This window comes from Ischnura elegans, chromosome X (genome assembly GCF_921293095.1).
Source record: "Ischnura elegans chromosome X, ioIscEleg1.1, whole genome shotgun sequence".
NCBI classification, from domain to species: Eukaryota; Metazoa; Arthropoda; class Insecta; order Odonata; family Coenagrionidae; genus Ischnura; species Ischnura elegans.
Window position 1 is genome coordinate 106,685,279 of NC_060259.1, and position 20,750 is coordinate 106,706,028.

General features: G+C 36.7%; 1 protein-coding gene across 3 annotated transcripts in view; it reads left to right on the plus strand.

Moving 5' to 3' along the window:
- LOC124170605 (tolloid-like protein 1) overlaps positions 1-20,750 on the plus strand; it is a 370,867-nt gene that overhangs the window by 66,887 nt on the left and 283,230 nt on the right. For 2 of the 3 annotated variants that reach the window (XM_046549431.1, XM_046549433.1), the window contains exon 2: positions 18,097-18,161. The exons of the other annotated variant lie outside the window; for it this stretch is intronic. The gene's annotated coding sequence lies outside the window, so the exon portion shown is untranslated. The remainder of the gene's footprint in view (positions 1-18,096; positions 18,162-20,750) is intronic. 3 annotated transcript variants of the gene reach the window in all.

The following is a 20,750-nucleotide window of genomic DNA, read 5'->3' on the forward strand; positions in this document are numbered from 1 at the left end:
AAGAAATAAAATCTCTCGAAGAAAATAAAACATGGATTTTAACTAAGTTGCCTGAAGGAAAACATGCCATTGGATGCAAATGGGTGTTCAAAACAAAATATGATTCAAATGGAGATATTTGTCGACGAAAAGGAAGACTTGTTGCAAAAGGTTACTCTCAAAAATATGGAGAAGACTACGATTCAACCTTTGCACCAGTTGTAAGACAAAGCACCTTTAGAGTCCTTATGAGCATAGCATAGAAGGCTGTTTGTCCGACATTTTGGTGTGAAAACAGCATTTCTTAATGGCGACATCGAAGAAGAATTATACATGAAACAACCACCGGGCTACACAAAAACCACTGAAGATAAGCTAGTTTGCAGGCTTCAAAAATCAATACATGGACTGAAGCAGTCAGCAATAGCTTGGAATGTCAAAATAAATGATGTTTTGCTTGAAAAAGGATTTCAGCGCAGCCTAGGAGATCCATGTCTTTATACGAAGAATGAAAATGAGAAAAGGATGTATATTCTGATTTATGTAGATGACCTGATTATAATTCATGATAATGAAGATAAAATTAAGGAACTAAGACAAATGTTGAATCATCACTTTGAAGTAAAAGATTTGGATGATGCAACTAACTATTTAGGAATACAAATCCAGAGAAAAGAGGATGGAAGTTTTCAGTTAAATCAGAAATCCAAAATATGTAGATGGAATATTGAAAAAGTTCGGGATGGAAGATGCAAAAGGTGTATCTATACCGATGGATCCTGAATACCCCAAATTGAAAGGAGAGAATGATGCCTTGCCAAATAATGGCAAATATAGGGAAGCAGTGGGGGCACTTCTGTATATTTCAACAACTACTAGACCAGATATTTCTGGAGCAATGAGTATTCTCTGCAGACGGGTTAGTAATCCCAGACAGCGAGATTGGGAAGCTTTAAAGAAACTAATGCGTTATCTCAAGCAAACCAGTGATATGGCATTGAATATTTATGCCTGTGAAGATCTTAAATTGACTGGATATGTAGATGCCGACTGGGGTGGAGATATACAAGATAGGAAATCTACAAGTGCATATATTTTTAAGTTGGGAAACAGTGCAATTTCCTGGTCCAGCAGGATGGAGTCTTCTGTCGCTCTGTCTACAACAGAGGCTGAGTATGTTTCTGCAGCATCTGCCAGTCAGGAAGGTGTTTGGCTACGACAATTACTGCATGATCTGGGGGAGGTGCAGAATGAACCAATAATAATCTATGAAGACAACCAGGGATGCATAAAAATAGCTTCAAATGAAAAATTTAGTGCCAGAACGAAGCACATCGATGTCCGGCACCATTTTATAAGAGATTTAATGAAAACATAATGTTATTCAGCTTGTTTACTGCAGGAGTGAGAACATGATTGCTGATGCACTGACGAAGCCACTTCCAAAAATAAAATTTGAAGAATTAAGGAATGGAATGGGCCTGACGACATAAGCTGTTAAGTGGGGGTGTTGGAGATATAGTAACAGCTGATGTTTGTAAACAGTTTGTTGTCACCATTGTTGTTCTAGTTTACGTGCCTTTCTAAAGTAAAGAAAAATAAAAGGCTGAGCTACCGAAAAGAATAAGCTGCATTCTTTTTGCGCAAAATCCAACTCTTTCAACGTCATTAACACCCCAATATGTACTACTTCGATAGCTATTTTCTATTCCTTTTCTCGTCTTCATTCAATTTCCAGTTTTCATATTTTCTCGAGAAAATGCATTCACTAACCTGGTTATATAGGCCCTAAAAAGGCTTATGGTAGGAAAGAAAATTGTACTCATCTTTCAAGTTTCTTTTTTAGCTTTAGTTAAGCTAATATATTTTCGGTAATCTATTTTTTCCTGAAAAATTCAGACTCAAAGGAAATACTGTAAAGTTCCTGTGGGTGAAGGTCTATCTCCTGAGATTGAGACCATTGAGCATCTTTAGTGAAGTGATACTACGTATGGGTTTCACCTTAGTCTCAGGTTTACTTTTAATACTAATTTTTTAATGTTTCCAAGCTATCATGCATCGGGTCCTGCTGTCTTACACTTCAGATATTTAGGGATTATTTCACCTGTCACGGCTCAGATAGCCATTGTCCTTGGCTGTAAATGTGGCAAGAGCATGAGCGATCACCCGATTGGTTCCCCCGCAGCTCATGCTCCAGTTTGAGGCGCGCACGGCGTCAATGACCGCTCTCCAGAGGCGGTGCCGTTCAGAGACTGCTCAGAGTTTCATGAATGGGGAAGCGATGACCGCGCTCTCGAGGCGTACTCACTAACACTCATTAATACACTCGAGATGAGCGAAGGGAGGATATTTTATACAATAAATTTATTGCACATAGGGGAAGATGGCATTCATTGAATATTTTTCAGGGACCATTTATTTCGTTGGAAAAGAAAATGACGTAAACTATTACCTCATCATGAAGTAATTTTAATCAATTTAAATTATTTGATGTATGTGTTGAAGAGATCGTATAGCAATTAATATATGTTTTATCTTGTTAGGCGTACTCTGATGTAGCTGCCTGCTGATTCCGAGCTGATGACAAAAGCGCCATATACATTCTGGTTGTGCACACCCTTCCCCTTTAAGCGAGTGAATCAATACCTTAATGCAGCCGCGAATCCCATTACACCACATTATTTCTCCCTCGTAGCATACTTCGTTGAGATCAGCGTATACTTCCGCATCAGTTTCGCATTTTCATTTCTAACCCATTTGTTTTCTACGGAACAGAGATTGCAGTATCAGGCAAATATTCTTGCAATCGTGTCATATTATTGTTTAGGAACATAAAAGTGGTAATATTTCCTCTATTATTTTAAATTTGGTCTACCTACTTTCAGAATGATTCGTTAGCATTATTAAGAGGCAATAGGCTTGCTTTTGGCTTAGATTTGGTCCCCCTACTTTCGAAATGATTCGTTAGCATTGTTAAGAGGCAATAGGCTTGCTTTTATTATTTTTTTAAAGCTTGTTCATTTCGTATGATTTATAATTCCTTAAAAGACTTTATTTTCCGTTGTACTATTCTCTGTGACGATGACCAACGTAAATTTTTTTCGCAAAATAAATGGGAGTATAATTATCAGGTGGAGTCTATCAATATGTAAACTTGGCGTGGGAGTAGAATACGCTTTTCATGTCTTGTGTCTGAGGCACAGGGAAATATTATGACGGAATTGTTTGGTTTATGGCTCGTTGAGGTGCCTGGAGCGGAGAAGAGGCACGGATTGATGGCACTTTGCGCAATCGAAGAAGCCATTTGAGTAACACTCGCAGAGCAGTTGGCTCAGAGCAGCAGCATCCATATTGTTTGAGGGGCTGTCGTCGCCTGCTGCTCCGAGGCTTCGCTGAGCCGCGCTCCCGTGGCTGACTGCTTGATCGATGGACTCGAAATGGTTTTGAGCGTGGCGTGGATCCCCCTCAGAGTCATCTTTATCGGCTCAAGGGAACTAGATGACTCTAGCTGGTGGTAGCTCTTATGTGTCTAGGGTAAAAATATTCTCAGACCCTAAAACCTTATGGCTTCTTTAGATCCTCCGAGCAGAAAGACACAAGTAAAAAGAATCCAGTTGAAGACGCGCCTGCGTTTCATGGAAAAATCGAACGAAGACGTAGTAATGTTCTTGCTTCAAGATCGATCATCGTTCATTTTGATATCTTACTTCCGGTACAGCTTTATTGGTGTAATCCCTGTTCGTATTTTTTCATGGTATTCTTTGTGTCGACTTGGAGTGGAGTTGATGAAAATTATGATTTTATTAAGGTAAAATAAAGTGATAATGTTACAAATCTCCGAATTAAATGCATTTTATTCTATACTATATTACAATTAGTAACGTGAATAATTTATGTGAAATAATCACTTTTCATAGCGGCTCATTTGCCTAAGAAGGCTGTTTTTACAACGCAATAAAATCTGGAGAACCACGTCGACGTGGGTACACCCATATGACCTTCGACCGATGGTAATCAATGCGATGGTGGATACAGATGGCATTACTTAATTTCAGTGGAAATATGCTGTTAACATTTCAGAGAAGATATTTTAGCTTTGGGTCCCATTTCGTATCGATTCATAATTGCTGTATTAATGCCACATCTTTTTCCTTCAAAAATATTTTTGCTGTCATCATATACCTCTAAATGTACACTAGATGAAGGTTGTTTTGTAACAAAACACTCCTAGTCCATGATGAATTACCACTTCCCATTTTGATTATTTTTATATGTTGGTTAAATTTGTGATTAAAACAAAGAGCAAAAATAGAAAACTCCATGTTTGAATTGCCAGATTAATGATTGGTTCTCAAGGAACAATGCCTTTGCATTCTTTAGTTTAGATACAATAGGCTCTTGGTCTCTTGATAGGTCTTTTCCCAAACCGTGGGCTGACGAGGCAGACTCTCGGAACTTAATTGTGACCTTTTATTGATTGAGCAATTCCATCATATTTCATGCATTTATCGGAAGGAGTTTAAAACATTCATATCTAATTACATGTTTGTTGCCACTTGCCTTCATAGTTTTGAGTGTGTTTGGAGATATCATTTACCACCCAGCATTTTTACTAAATTCAAATATAGTCGGTATATGGATTCCTCCAGTGACAGTAACTCTAGATGTTTTACTTAAAGCTTTGAAACGATTTATTAAGAAACTTCAATCGCCACACTATTGTATGTGCTGAAGTGGCGTTGAAGCGATTCCACTCATCCCTTTGCCTTTTGCCGATTGATGAGCAAGAGAGTACACACAATTGAAAAGATAGATACTGTTCCTCACAATGGCACCGTCTTGCATCTCCGTCTGATAATAATCCGCAAAGCGATAGGTATACTCCGCTAAACTAACTTCTTGTCCTAATCTGTCTGTATATTTGTGCATTTAGATTATGTCAATTTTCTTTTTAGCACGTGGAGTGCACGCAAAGTCTTCGATGCATTTTGGTTGGTCTGTGGAGGGTGTGGAATAATGCAGAGAAATAACCATCAGTAGGCCGGAGCGATATGCATTTAAATATCAGAAAATATCTCGGTTCATAAATATGTGGGGATCCGATATGGAGTTTTGAGCATTAGCCTTATATGGTTTGTTAGAGAACGATACAGGATCGCGAAATAGTAATTCTGAGTGGGTATAATGCATAGAAAGAGCGCCGAGATGCGGGTGAAAAGCTACCTGATTTATAATGATAGGAAATTAACGGTGAATTTACAAACTAAGCCCATAGTTACTATAGTGGTGCATGTCTACATACTTAAATAGTATTATAAAGATGAAGAAGTGGATGATGCCCTCCAGGACATCACAGAATAAATCAAAGAGTTGAAGGAAATTATAATTTGAGGTGATCGGCTTTAGCGAAAATAAAGACGAAAGAATTAGCGATAAATAAGGATCACGATACCGAAATTAAAGAGGAAAGGCTACTGTAATTCTGTACAGAACACAGTATAGTGGTTGTCAACACATTGTTCAAAAACCTCATGTGGAGATGATGCGCGTGGAAAACTCCTGGAGACCTAAGAAGATCCCAAATTTATTACTTTCCAGTAAAACAAAGATTCGGGAACTAGGTAGAAGACTGCAATGGCTACCTTGGGTTATGTATATCAGCAGTGTTCATAACTTAGTCATAATGAAAAGGCTGCTCAAATGGCTGAAAAAAAGCAGTGAAAAACATTTGACAGGTTGGAAAATTGAAGAATGATCAGCATCAAATGGCTTTTAAAGAAGCAGTGGTAAAAAGAATAGGAGAAGATGTGACCTAGAAATCAGTGGAAGAGAGCAGGAAAAACATTAAAGGTGGAAGAAGTGGATTGGAAATCTATACTTGAAATGCAAGAAGAAATGGAATTGCTTTGCTATGAAAGGAGAATCATCTTAACAGTTTATATAAATACCAAGTATTTGATATAAAGTCATCTGACCAAGTAAGAATTAGGAAAGGAGCGAGACGAGACCACAATTTCCAAAGTTTGCATCGAGAAAGCAATTGACGAAATGAAGCTAAAGGCCTCAGAAGAGAATATTAATGGAGTGAATTAGTGTGCTGCAATATAACAATGACATAGTTGTCATGATAGTGGCGGAGAAGGATTTGAAGATGGTACTGTCTAGCATGAGAAAGATAATGGTTAGAAATCGGCTGAAAAAGAGCACAAAGATGACTGTGATGAAATATGCAGCAGAAGGGAAGAAGTCAAAAAGTAACATTAAAATAGGAAATAAAACTGGAAGAGGTGAATGAATTCTGTATTTTTGGAAGCAAAATAACTCGAGATGGATAAGAAAGAGAGAAATTATCGGTATAATAGCTTGAGCGAACAGAAAATTCCGTAAAAATGAAATATCTACTTTCAGAGGGAAATTTAAGCATGGAGGTAAGGAAACAATTTGAAGATTATTCGAAATACAATCGGCAAGTTCTCGCGAGTGAGTTGAAAGCCACCGAGTGTGTCCTCCGGGTTGCAGATGGTGGGTCGACCTCTAGATATAGAGATTAGCTGCGAGATTGGCACGTACACTCGTCGAATAAACAGTTGTGGACAAAGAGCGACGGCAATCTGAGGAGGTATTGATCTATCCTTGGGTAAGGTAGGTCATTTAAATGATACCGAAATATATGAAGATGCCGTGACTTGGCGACTGAAGGCCGCTTACAATTATACCTCTCACCACCCGGGGGAGAGGGCAGCAGCTTTTCTCCCTTTCATTGCGTAACATTTTCTCAGAGTTGTTTCACATTGGCGGAGAATTTTTTTTCACTGCATTCACTTTGTTTTTTGAAAATATGAAAACAATTTCAATAAAAAAGGGATTTTTATATTAATTTGACAATTTATTAAACAATTTGTTAGTGGCATACCCATGTGATAAATGCACCGGATATTTATGCAACCCGTTACACAAACATTAGAAACGACGGACAACATATTTTTACATAGCAACTAAGAAGCTTGAAATGATTTCTGAAATGATGGCGGAATTGAGTTATAAAATAAGATAAATAAATTTTCAGATGTCATCCACTATCGATGCATCAAATTTTGGGAAAATAAAAGTTTTCGAATTTTCATTTTCACATCTAAATTTTTAAATTTACTAGTAACTTAGATTTGGATGCTAACATATGAAAGTTATTTTATCTTTTTGCCATTTTCTTTTGCGTTAATGCTGAAAATATTAACTAATAATCGTGAAATTCTTTGAAAAAAGGGTTCAAACATAGCCCTGGAACATCTGCACATCATACACCATCAGAGTTATACTGATTCGCCACTTTAGTCGTTCTAAGGACGTGAGGAGGATTATTTCTTCTGTTTGTCCTTAGAGTTTCAGTGGTGTGTCTTTTTGAGTAACTCAATAGATATTTGAACAGATTATTATAATTTTTATGATGATTATAATTTTCCATGTATAAACTCAGTAGAGTAGCCACGGGAGGGGGGGTTATGGGTAACAACCCCCGTTGAGGTGCCAAAAACGGGTAAAATGGCCCCCGCACCCTCCAGAAGGGCCCTCAAACCTCCGGCAAAAACCCCCCCATTTCAAAATCGTGGCTACGCGACTGTATAAACTGTGCCCACTGAGGAGAAATCTATCGATTAATTTTCGCACGACTTTGTTTGCATGTTCCCAGCCTCCAACATCAGGATCCTTCGCCCCAGTGTAAATTATAGCATCTTGCATGAGGCCATTAGGCTCAGAAAGCATATATAATGATATGCCGCGTTTGTGACGCCAAAGCAACATGGACTAATGAAGCAGAGTTCTTTAAACGTGTACTAAATTTCTTTCATTCTTTGAGTGAATAATTTCAAAAGGGGTCGAATTTCATGCGAGGGGTCTCTTGGTATCGGATCATCTACTCCAGGGTTCCTGCCAAACTGCATGCAACGGAAAATTAGTTGAAATCGGTCTCGGGAAAAAGTGCTGTGAAGGAGGGAAAAATCGAAGATATTTTCCTACCTTTTCCAATAATCTGGAATGGATGGCCATCTTACAATACTTCATACAATCATACATTAGGTATATCGGACCAAAAATGTCTCCCATACCCCACGAGTAAGATTCCTATGCTCGGTTATCCTTGAAGAACTGCATGTTGAGAGGCATAGCCAATATGGACCAAAGCCTTTCGAACGACAATATTTCCTCCAGCTCCACATACTTGCATCCTCAACGTAAACCTCAGTTAACACCTATAAAATATACTACAATAAAATACATTACACTTACAAAATGCACAAGACTGATGAGGTTGCTCTTTTGCAGTCAGAAAGAGATGTAAGCGTTAAAGTTTAGAACCGACGTACAAGAAATATCTAAACTTGAATGCTCCAGATAAAACGGCAACGTATAATAATCCAAAAATAATTGTTTCTTTGCGCATAGAAATTTGCGCTCTCTATTTGGTCGAAGTAAAATATGTAAATTGCTTCAAAGTTAAAAAAAAACCTTCGCGGAGAAGACCCAATGCAGTGTTCCATGCATACACTTGAGTAAATTGTGCCAGAGTTAGCTTTATTGCGAGGAGATATTCTAAATCTAGTTGACCAAAAGCTGATACATAAACGGTCTTTGGGGTTTGAAAATAGGAATAAAGTTAAAAATGAAGATGTCTCCCATATTCCACGTAAGTGGCTAAATATATGTAAAATACCAAAATGTCCAATGGAAAAAGGCCATACGGTAATATTAGAAAAAAATCTCTATAGAGGAGTGAAAATGCACGCAATCGAAAGATGTCCGAAGGAGAGACTGTACTAATAACGAGAGTCGCAAAAACTGAGAAGGAAGAGCTGACCTTTTCTACGACATGCACACAACAGAATAGTCGCATGGATTTCTAATAAGAATGGCAAAAATACTTCTAAAAATAGAGATAACAGGCGACACAGAGCGAGTTGTAGTCTATTCCGCGGTGACGGAAAACGACTTTTTTATTTGAGCCTCGAAATTCGATCATTTTTTCCCCAAGGATTTCCCCAATTCTAATTTCTCCTTCAAAATGGAAAATATATAAAACCTTCATTATTTCCCGTGAGTAACGAATTGGTGGTCGTAATAATTCCCACCTAGTAACTTTAACAAACTCATACGAAATAGATGAGAAAAAGTGGAAAAATCTATTCCTTCTTCCGTAGCCAATATAATCAGACCCCTATTGAAAGGATCGTTCAGAAAATGAGTGGCAAATATATTATAGAAGAATGTTAGGAGTTATAACGGCATTATGTAAATATTAAGTTTAAACATTAATAAAAACAGCAACAGATTATTCAACTGTGTTTAGCGTGTGTAGGTATAGTGACCGTAATTTGAAATACGAAAATATTTTTCGTCAATGAGATGAGAGGAAATATTGTTTGAAATTTTTTAATAGGACTAAAACGAAAATCATAACCTTAAAATGTTGCAACACTTAGTACAAATACTCAGAAAAGTAAAGAAAATATCACATTTAAATTTTTTGTAATGGCGAAAAATCTTACAAATAAAAAAGTACTCCATAAATGTAAAAAAAAATTACTCAAAAAATTTAAACCATTTTTCAAAAACGGAAGGCATATGCAGGTAGCCTAATCCATTTTGTGTGCGGGAAACCATCATGAGAGTAGATAAAACAGAGCGGAGGAGCGTAGGGAGCGATTGAAGGACATAGGCCGGCGTGGCATCAATGTGATGCCACCCGCCCGTTGGCAGGACCTACGCTGGGCATCAATGCTATGCCATCCGCACTCAAAGGGTTAATATGTGTGAAAGTGGAGACCATCTTGGTCGGTACAGCGACACACATTTCACTACGGGCGAGGTAACCTTTACTTAAACGCCTGCAGTACTGCTACTCCACTCACTTTTATATCATGACATGATGACATTCCCTCGAGTAAAATATTCCAGAGGTAAACTGGTCCCCCATTCGGATCTCGGGCCGGGGAATACTCGAGAGGGTACATCGCCCAGTGGCCCGAAATGGAAGAAAGCCGGACCCAAGTCCAAAATGGCTTTTTGTGAGATGAGACTTAAAACTCAGAGTAAACACTCATACATTATTGCCAATTATTGATTTATATGCCATTTTATGTAAACTTGATCCGTTGCTGAGATACAGAGGCTCAAAAATGACCAATTTTTGAAAAACGCGCGCGATCTCGTTTTTCTCCGAAAATCTTAGAACTCAAACAGGTAATGTTACGGTGATATCATTTTTATGGAATAAAATACATAATTTTCCTTTGAAGAGATGCTTTGACTATGTTTTCTATGATTTTTGAAGATTTTGGTTCGCATCTGCATGGCTTTACAACGCAAAATGGAGTACCCATTTTTCGCATGAAATTTCAAATAAAATATACCTACATTATCTTTCGTAAACGAAATATGTAACTCAGGAAATTTATATCACAGTGTTAAGCATAGATTTCTTAAGAGTTCTACCGAAAACTTTTGTGAAAAAGTTTGCAACCAAGGAAATGAGAGCAATTTTTTGATCGCGCGTCAAGTCTGACCTACGCGACGTGAGACCCTGAGGCTCGGTAACTGCGTTCGATTTATCAAGTGTTTTGAGAATAAATTCTTAAAAATAGTCATTTGAAGAATTAAAAATGGTCAGTTTTGACCTAAAACACTATTACCAGGATAATAGATCGATCGAATTGACCATTTAACGCATTATTCTAGAAAATGGTAAGGATTAGATTTCTGTCCGAACCATTCTACGTATAAGAAGTACGCTTCGAATATTGAAGTATTGTTAAGAAATAAAGTTGGTATGCGAAAGAGGGAGAGGTATAAACAGTTTCTGGGAAAGGTAGCAACCTATGATCTTTGTCCCTACCCTTCCTTTTCAATCCTCGCCAGAGGTGGGTCGCGCTGAAAGGGACGTTTCATTACGACGCACAACCTTGGACGGTATTAGGAACCTCCACAATGGTTTTAATTTTTCTATTTGTCCAAGATTCGTCGCTATGGTACTATTTTAGGAAAAAGAAAGCGAAAATTATTATCTCTTTTAACTTATTATGTATATTATATTTTAAGATGGTAAGTATAGAGTTAACTTGACTAGGGCAAATTTATCTCACGATCATCCATCATAGTAGTGGTGAAGATAGAAACCAAAGCCGTAGCTATTGTAGTGGTGCAGGTTTACATCTCTACATCAAATTATGAAGATGAATAACTAAATGAATAACTAGAAGACATAACTAAGACATAACGGAAGTAATTAACAGGTAAGACGAGAAGAAAATCTTATTATTTTATTGAAACCGAAATGAAAGAGGAGGAAGGTTACCGAAATCCTGCGCAGAATACAGGCTATTGATTGCCAACACGCTACTAAAAAACCTTGCAAAGAAGATAAACGTATAAAATGTCGGGAGACCTTAGAAGATTCCAAATTGACAACATTATAGTGGAAAAAAGATGCAGGAACCAAGTGAAGGACTGGAATTACCACCCTTGGGAAGATATCGACAGTGATTATAACTTCTTTATGATGAAATGCTACCTGAAATTTAAAAAATTGAGAAGAGACGTGAAAAACATTCGGCAGGTTAAAAAATTGAAGGAGGCTCAGCATCAACTGGCTTTTAAAAAAGCTGTGGAAAAAATAATTGGAAAAGATGTGATCAAAACATTTGTGGAATATAGCTGGAAACACATAAGAAATAGATTAAAGGCAGCAGATGAAGAAGTTCTTGGTTGAAAAAGAATCGTCATGAAAAGACCATGGATCACGCATTTTTTCATCATTTGGAATTTGAAGACGGAAAAAAGAACCAGAATGCGAAAACAGAGGAAGAATAGAATAGTTACAAGAGAATTAGAAACGAAATATGTCGTAAAGCGAGGAAGGCCAGAGTAGCGTGGGTGAAAAATATCTGTGAAGACGTTCAGAATAATCTTGTGCATGGAAAAGTAGAGCCCGCCAGCAGGATAGTGAAGAACCACTTTTGGAAAAAGGGCGTAAGATGTAATGCCCCCAGGGACAAAAACGGAGGGCAAATGATTGAAAATGATGAAAAATTGATGAGATGGAAGAAATATCTGGGAGAGTTGTGCAGCGGAATCAGCCTAAGAACGAAAGCTATCGAAAACAATAGGGAAGTTGATAAAGATGAAATGGGAGCCCCAATTTTAAGATCATAATTTGATGCGGCCGTAAGAGACCTGAGGAGGAACAAAGCACCCAGAATTGATGATATTCCAGCGGAGATAATTACATATGCTGGAGAAATACGTTGAACCAGTTGCATAAAACCAAGTGGAATGTATTCAACAGGTGAGGTAACAAAGAATTTCAAGAGGAACATTATAATACTAATCCCCAAGAGGAAAAGCGCGGGGATCTGTGAAGATTTTAGGACAATTAGTCTGACAACACAAGCGTCGAAGATACTGACAAGGATCATCTATAGGAATAGAGCGAAGAGCAGGAGAGTACTTGAATGAGGACCAATTTGGATTCAGAAAAGCAAAGGCTCAAAGGAAGCAATATTGGTCCTTAGGCTGCTCACAGAGAAGAAAATGGAATGGAACAAGCCAACGTTCGTTGCGTTCGTGGATTTAGAAAAGGCATTTGACAGTGTGAATTGGAACATAATGTTCTTGGGAACATAATGAGAATTCTAAAAAAACTGGATTTATTCACAATGGCAGAAGAGTCATCCACAGTTTAAACAAAGGCCAAGTAGCGGTGATAAAATCAGGACCCACCTGGTAAGAAGCAAGAATTAAGAAAGGAGTGAGACAAGGCTGTGCTTTGTTTCCCATAAATTTCAACGTTTACATAGAAAAAGCCATTACCGAGGTCAAAGAAAAGACCTCAGGAGATCCACGGGGAAAAATTAGCATGCTAAGATTTGCCGATAACCGTCATTGCAGACACAGAGAAGGATTCGAAAAAGTTTCTTGTTAAAATGGGTAGATTAATGGGTAAATGTCGGATGAAAATAAGAAAAAGACAACCAAGATATCAGTATTCAGCAGAAGAGAAGAAGCGGAGACTAACATTAAAATAGGGAAACACGTACTGGAAGAGGTGGATGAAGTCTGGTATTTGGAAGCAAGACAACTAGCGACGGGGAAACTAGAAAGAGATGATCAGCAGAATAGCCGAGGTGGAGAGACTATTCTTCAAAAAGAAAGATCTGTTTACAACGGAAAATTTAAACATAGAAGTGAGAAACCAGTTAATCAGAACTTAACTTAATTTGGAGTATGCTTCTCTACGGAAGCGAGGCATGGACCATCTGAGGATCACGGAGAGATGAAGGGTAGAGCCCTCCGAAATATGGTGCCACAGAATAATGATGGGGTCCAGCGGATCGACGGAGTAAGTGATGAAGAATTCATGAGAAGAGTGGGAAAGAAGAGAAGCCTCATGAAAACCTTGACATGAAGACGGAACAACTTTGTAGGCCACATTTTGTACATGATGTCCAGATGAAGGCAATTGTCGAGGTACAAGTGGAAGGCAAGAACGAAACAGGAAGATCTTGAACAAAATATGGAACAGATATTAATAGATGTGAAAGAGAAGAAAATCGAAGGCGTGAAAAGATTAGCCGATGGGAGAATTGAGCGGAAAGCTGCGTCAAACCAATCTTAGGATTGACCAATGATGATGACGAATCGGTATTTTAAGAACAGGAGAGTCTAAGCGTAAGAATCAGCAGTGATTTAAGAGCATAAATATTTATTTTTGTGGACAGGAGGTGTATGAAATTCCCATTGCCGTATATATTTCCAACTCAAAGAGCAATAGCCTCGTAATTACCGATTGAATTTCAAAATGGTGGATTTCAGCTGGAAATCTGTGCGTAGACGCAAAGAAACAATTTTCCAGAAGTCATGGAGGGGCTGGTGAGTGGCGAGAACGGAAAAGGAAGACTCCGAATGGAATATATGAAACAGGCGAAGAATGGTGTGAGAGGGGAGAAATGTGAACATGTGAGCTAATCGCAGGAGCGGCATCAAACCAATCCTTGTATTGTGGACCGGAGGTGATGATGGAAACGAAAAGTTGACTGCGGAAGTATGAGTTATCAATGTTTGACTGAATATGAAGAGCGGAATAAAGGGGTACCCCACCAAAATATGCGTGCAGTAAGTTCAAAATTATTGATTCGTAACTGCTCGTAGATAAGGGCCTTATTAGGGTATAAATTCGCCAATTACCAAAAAGTAAAGGAAAAAAATATTTATATTTTTAGAATCAACTTGCCTTTTGATGTTCCGCCCAAATTTGGGGCTCCACCATTTCTATTCCCCCCAATCGCCCTGAGAAAAGTAATTGATTTCTTACTTCAATGGCAAAACCTTATATTGAATCGAAAAATTAATGAATAAATATGTAGACTAGCGATTGAAACTTGGCAGCTGAAATCCATATGAATGAACCACAGCCGGAGTTTTAATACTGACATACATGTGCATGATGTAGGACAGAAAATTCAATAAATTTGGAACTTGTATAGCCACTTGTATTGTCACGTGCATAGTATTGGATATATAGCCACGGTATTACCAATATTTTACAAAATACCTTGCATGATTGAGAAAAGAATTGTCTCGATCAATAAATAACGGAATGAAACTCGGCGTAAATTTAAAAATGTCTTCATTTTTTGTTTCTCTTTTGGGTTTCTTTTCTGCAGTTTGCTTTGAATCTATCGATTGGTATCGCAGCAATTGAGAAGGACATGTGAAAGGGAAGAGAAATTCAAATGACCGGATCAAAGAGGCTGGGGTGAAACTTCCCATTTTGAATTTGAGATTCAGACTTAACTCTCTCACCGACGGTGATGGGAAATTTTTTTAAATGGGAAATCTGTGGTACAAAGCCTGTACCCTCCAACTAACTCACTAACGGGCTTCACACTTATGAAACTTTGTATTATGTGAAGGCACGAAGTTATTTATTTGGAGAGATTTTCAAGATAATTTTCATCTGGTGTGTTTTTTTCCTTTGCTAAATAATTAGCGGGCATGGTAAATTTCTTAGATCCTAGAAGTAAGAATACGTTTCATTGTATCATGCATGGCATCAATAATACTCTGCAGTTCAGTATGTCATCAACTGCTCTGTGATGAGGCGTGGCGTTTTTTCCCACCTCTCAGACTCTCACCATGCATTTAGAGAAGATTAGATAATGACCCCGTACTTCTGCAATCATCTATCCCTTCAGTACCGTTGCTGAGTGAAGTCAATCTTTTCCGAGTGGTCGTGCGTATTCGGAACTGCTTCATTTCAAAAATGTTCCAAATGCAAACCTTCCACTGTATAAGCCTCCTTTAAATGCGAAACAGAACTGAGGTGTTACATTATCCCCTCTTTTTTTTTGTAACGACTCTCAATTTTTTCGTGGATTATTATTTTTTATTATTAACCTTACAAGGTTTACCTGCTGAAAATAGATAAAAATTACGTAAAAAAGTATTTTTGAACATTTAATCCATTTTTGCGAGCAAAATATAGGGATCTAGCCTTCTTCTCGTAGAATTGAAGAATATAGCTGTGTTAAAATGCTGGATTCTGTGTCCATGTGTTTGTTTGCTTTTCGTGAATCAATGGAAAGTGATCCTACCAAATTACTGTGAAAGTTTAAATTAATCATGAATTTTTTCAAGGTATTTAACTCAATTTAACCGTTGATTCAAAGCGCATCATACAATAATAGGGCATTTGGCGGGAGATTTTGATTTTTTCATTTTTAAGATTCGTCAACCGATTTGGTCAGGTTAGCCGTGAGAATTAGTGCTATTGGAGGCGATTCTGACTGTAGCCTAAAGCAATACACTTTTTTATGCTCTGTGAACATTGTATCTGGCTAAAATAAAAAGTAATCGCAGCCAGTACATAGTAGAATAATTCTAATTATCATCTGTATTTATATCAGACGACCTTATTTTCTTAACTACATTGCTCCTTTGTATCGTATGCCAGCGTTGAAATTTTTTTAGAATGACATTTTCTGCGAGAAATTGTTTTAATATTATATTAAGATGATTTTTTGATTACACACCTGTCTCAAGAATCATTCGCATACGAACTATCGTTGAAAGGTTAATACTATGATGAGTATTGAAAAAATCAAGAGAAGAACCCTTTTGATTTAAGGAAAATGTATTGATATGCAGGAATAACGATTTACCTGGCCATCAGTGGGTAGGAAAAAAGAAGATATCTCTAATTCAATTTAAATATTTATATATCCTTAGAGTAATAAGTAAATGTTGTAATATTTTATCAAGTACGTGATATGGTTTTGTATATATGTTACCCTACCTTTATTTTTGTAATAATTACGAAAAAATCCCGGGTTAGACACATTCTGCTTTTTAATAGAGTTTTGTACTACGATCTTACGAACAGTTAATAAATTCTGATGTTAATGTATCATTGGACACGAAATTGGATGGAAAGGTGATATTCATTTTACTTTAACAAAATCAGAACCCCTAGAGAGCCAACCAGAGTTTTGCTAAGATGCAAGAGCACGAGCAACTCACCAAAGGCTAGATTTTGAAAGAAAAAAATTCAAATTTGCGCCACACTTTATGGCTATGCATTCGTTGTTATTTGACCCTGAATTACATGAGAAAACTTGGCAATTGCACTTGGTATTCTTTTTGCCGTCTGCAGTGCATTCTTTCGGGCCATAGGCATGATTCTACTAAATAGCTGGTTGCCATAAAATACTGCGAGGGACTTTGATGAAAAAGCCAATTAATGGAGTAAATGAAGAAAATAATAATATGAGAGGATACTGTACCAAATTTAAAAGTCCAAATGCCATTTCTGAACGCAGTGGCTGGCATTTAAGCCTCAGTTATTTTTTAAAATGATTTCAGTGCCTAGGAGTCATTCGTTTCACGGAACTAGCTAGAACTGTAATACTTAACTGATGTGAAATTTCGGGGTAAAGCCATTAGTATTTATCAAGATGACATTAAATAATTAAGTCATTAGAGACATGGCGACTTTAATTATCACGGCTGATCGAAGGGTATCCATATCAAATCCCGGGTTGAGCCTCACCAAAAGTAATATGGTCATAGTGCGAGGTGACCCAGGGAGAGAAACTGGCCCCCCTAACCTCAATATGTCATTATTAGACGCCTGTGAATAAGTATGAGTTGAGCTCTACCCTCGCCTATCCACAACAACCTTCGCGTTGAATCAATGAGTGAGAGTAATTTAAAATACGTAATTAGAGAAATAACAGTTTGCTTTAAATAAACAGTTGCCTTATTAAAATAAACACTTAATAAATACCACTGTGTGTAATCTGCATTTGAATCGTATGGATTCAGTTGGTTCTCGTAGCAAAAGTGGTGGTTATGAAAAATTAATTACCAAATCGCCTTCTTCCGTCCTCGCGTTAATCGGATGTAAAAAATTTAATGTTGCGGTTCGACGATGATGAGTAGGAAATGGCGCATTAAACATAAAATTATGGAAATCCTTTATAAATTGCCCTTAAAAATGCGATATATTTGATATGAAGTTGGTGCTGCCATAATAATTTTTAAGCTAGAATCACTCGCTTCCTGCGAGATACGCCACGTTGCGACACTTCAATGTCTCTCAGGTTGCACAATAAATGACAGCGGCTCCTCCCGTTGCTGCCTGCAAAGCTATCCTTTTTTATTCCTAATCAATGACTTCATTTGTTTTGAAATCTTTTAGATTGATAAAATTAATGTCTTCCATGTCATGAAACTTTTATATATTTCATATCAAGATTTGAAATAAATCTGTTGCAATCATCGAGGTTCAATCATCATCTAAAAGTATTTTAAAACTGCTTAATTATGTGTTCATTTAAATAACATATGATTGCTAAATTAATAAAAGTTAACGAATTTAAAATTTTTAAATAAATGTTTTTGAATAAATCTCAAAAACCGTATTTAAATAAATGAAATAGTATTTTAAATATCCTAATTGCTGAAATTTGAAAATATATTAAACATCTCTTTTAAATATAAGGCTAAAATTTGTTCAAATAATAGAGTATAGTATCATAATATTATTTTCTTGCATTTGTATTGCAGCTAATTCTTCCCAAGGGGTACTCTCTTAAGATTGTTTCGCCCGATAAGGACTCTCTGACGATATGGTGAGTGCAATGAATTTAGCCCATTTGAGCAATATTCATTTGGAATGCTTTCATCGATATTTGCCATTTTTAAGTGCAGTAATGAATGAATATGCATTATTTGCTTGAAAACAAGAATTGGTATCTTGAAGTCTCCCTCATGTAATATTTTCCTGATGCATTCACTTGTCACTGAATACTAGGGATGAGAAATCACATGATCTCGTAGTAAACTTCATTTTATCTGGGAATGGGGACAGTGTTTCTCGCTAATGATATCACATTTTGTTTGAAGAATTGGGTTTTCTTTATTTTTTTAACTTAAATCAGCCGGATATTTTGTAAATATATGTCTTTAGGTTTTAGGTGAATGAGGATTACAATACTATCTCTATCTTCTCGGAGCAAGAATCTAGAGTGGGACTATCCATTTTACTGTTTTGATCCACATTTTGTGTTTTTTGATGAAGGTGTATCAACTTTGACCATCCGGTGTAACGTTGGGCGAGGGAAATCAATGCATCCTTGCTCGTAATGAAATTGCACATGCCTTCACTTGTGCTTTTGGGTGACTGGTGATTTCTTTGTTTCTTCTTTCTTTGTTTAAATCAAGGTCTAAACAGTAACTTTGATATTAAAATAGAAGATTTATTCATCCTCTTTGATTATTTTCTCTTTATAATATAGGATCTTTTAAATATATATATGTTCTGTTTGGCTTTTAATTGGTTTATTTTCTCCTAGTTGTACAATTTAGTTTCAAAAGTGTTATACTGCGAGGACTCACGAATTTTCTTTAGATTTGACTGCGGTTTATGTTTACCAAATTTAAGGTGTGTCGCGCTTGATTGATTGGGTTGTTGCATTGATTATATGTAATCACAAAATGGCGAATCAATTACTAAATTCATAGTAATTTATTTTTTTCTTCCCTTTTAGTTAGCTTAGAAGTTTCTTCAGATTTTGATATATTTTCAACACTATTATCAATTCATGATGTGTTGACTCACTCTGATATCTCCCCAACAATTTTTGACGAGCAATTAGATGGCGTTTTCTTCTCACGCCTACTTTTCTCCAATTTAACTTCATTTGATTTTGCCTTGCAGTGAACAAGAATCACGAAAGTCTCCGAATATGAGGAGATGAGTTGCAACTCTCTTTCCTTGACTGTGAAATGCCAATTGGATCTTCTGCTTTGGAAACCATTTTTAGTCTGCGTTTACATATGAGCTCTTTACTTTCGCCTTTGTCAGCCTCCTTCCTTCGTAGCTATATTTATCAGCTACATGTACCCTAATTTTTTTTACGTTCATGGGAGAATACTGTTATTATCATTAGCATGGATTGCTTTTCATAAGCGCTTCAGTAATGTTTACGCTAAACCTTCAAATCACTGCAGATAATGTCATGGGGACAAAGTGGAAACACTAATTATTTCCTAAGTTATTTTCATTAGTCACCTATTTGAATTCTCTAGTCACATTCTCTAGTCAACACCTATTTGAATTCTCTAGTCAACAAACATCACGCGGCTCTAAAAGTGAAGCGGTCAATGATATAGCTTGTGGATTTATAATTGTTGAATGAGATGGAAAGGCTTGAGGACCTGGATTGTTTTTGCAGTTATGTGATAAGTGCTTGTGACTATTTTCATTTTGATTTTGAATCTTACATTTAGGTAGAACACACCATTTTTAATTGTTTTCTTATAGCACCAATCACTTCGGATTCGAAATAAGGCGACAATCTTGCTCGTGTATCAACAGCTAAGTCTGTGCTGGTGGCTCGTGGTGAAATGTTCCCCGAAATTGAATTGATTGAAGTGATCTTGCTCGTGACGAAACATTTCGATTAAAAGGTGGCAATAGGCAGTTTTATATAACTGTAGAAATATCCCAGCTTATTCGTTAAAAAAATTATGGATTTTATGAGACAATTGACCGAAAATTGTACCGCGAGTACAAGCTAAAAGTATGCCAAGATTTCAGCAAGACATATTTGTGTGTTAATATAGTGGTTCCCATTTGTTTCGAAAATACATTTCCTGATGAAGAGTGTTATTAAAACCATTAGATTCAAGTGAGATGTGATGGAAGCGTTCCCTCATGAATTAAAAATCCTTTGTATCCTTCATGTGGTATCCTATTTTTAAAATCTTACAAAAGATCCTTCATTCATTAAATGTCATTACGTATGAGTAGAGATACTAAATTTTTGGTGAATCATCGCGATTAGATATTAAAAAAGACCTTTTCCAGCCACTTTCTCAACAGTTATGTCGGATGGTGATTTTCAATATTGTATTTCTTGATATAAATTTATCTAAAGAGTAATGAGTTGCTTGTTTATTAAATATTCAAATGCGAGAAACAGTAGCATTTTTTCGAATTTTGTACACTGATAGTAATTGACCTACAAGTCACCTTTGGGTAAACCTTAAGATTAGAGTGGAATTAGAGCCCTTTGTAATTTAAAATATTAAAATAATTTATAAAATATAGAATGCTTATTAAAGGAAATTTTGTTATTTGTACCCTTTGTCCTCTCATTGTACTCTCTCCTGTCTGCGATGTTTGGAATAATCGAATATCGATATAAAAAAATTGT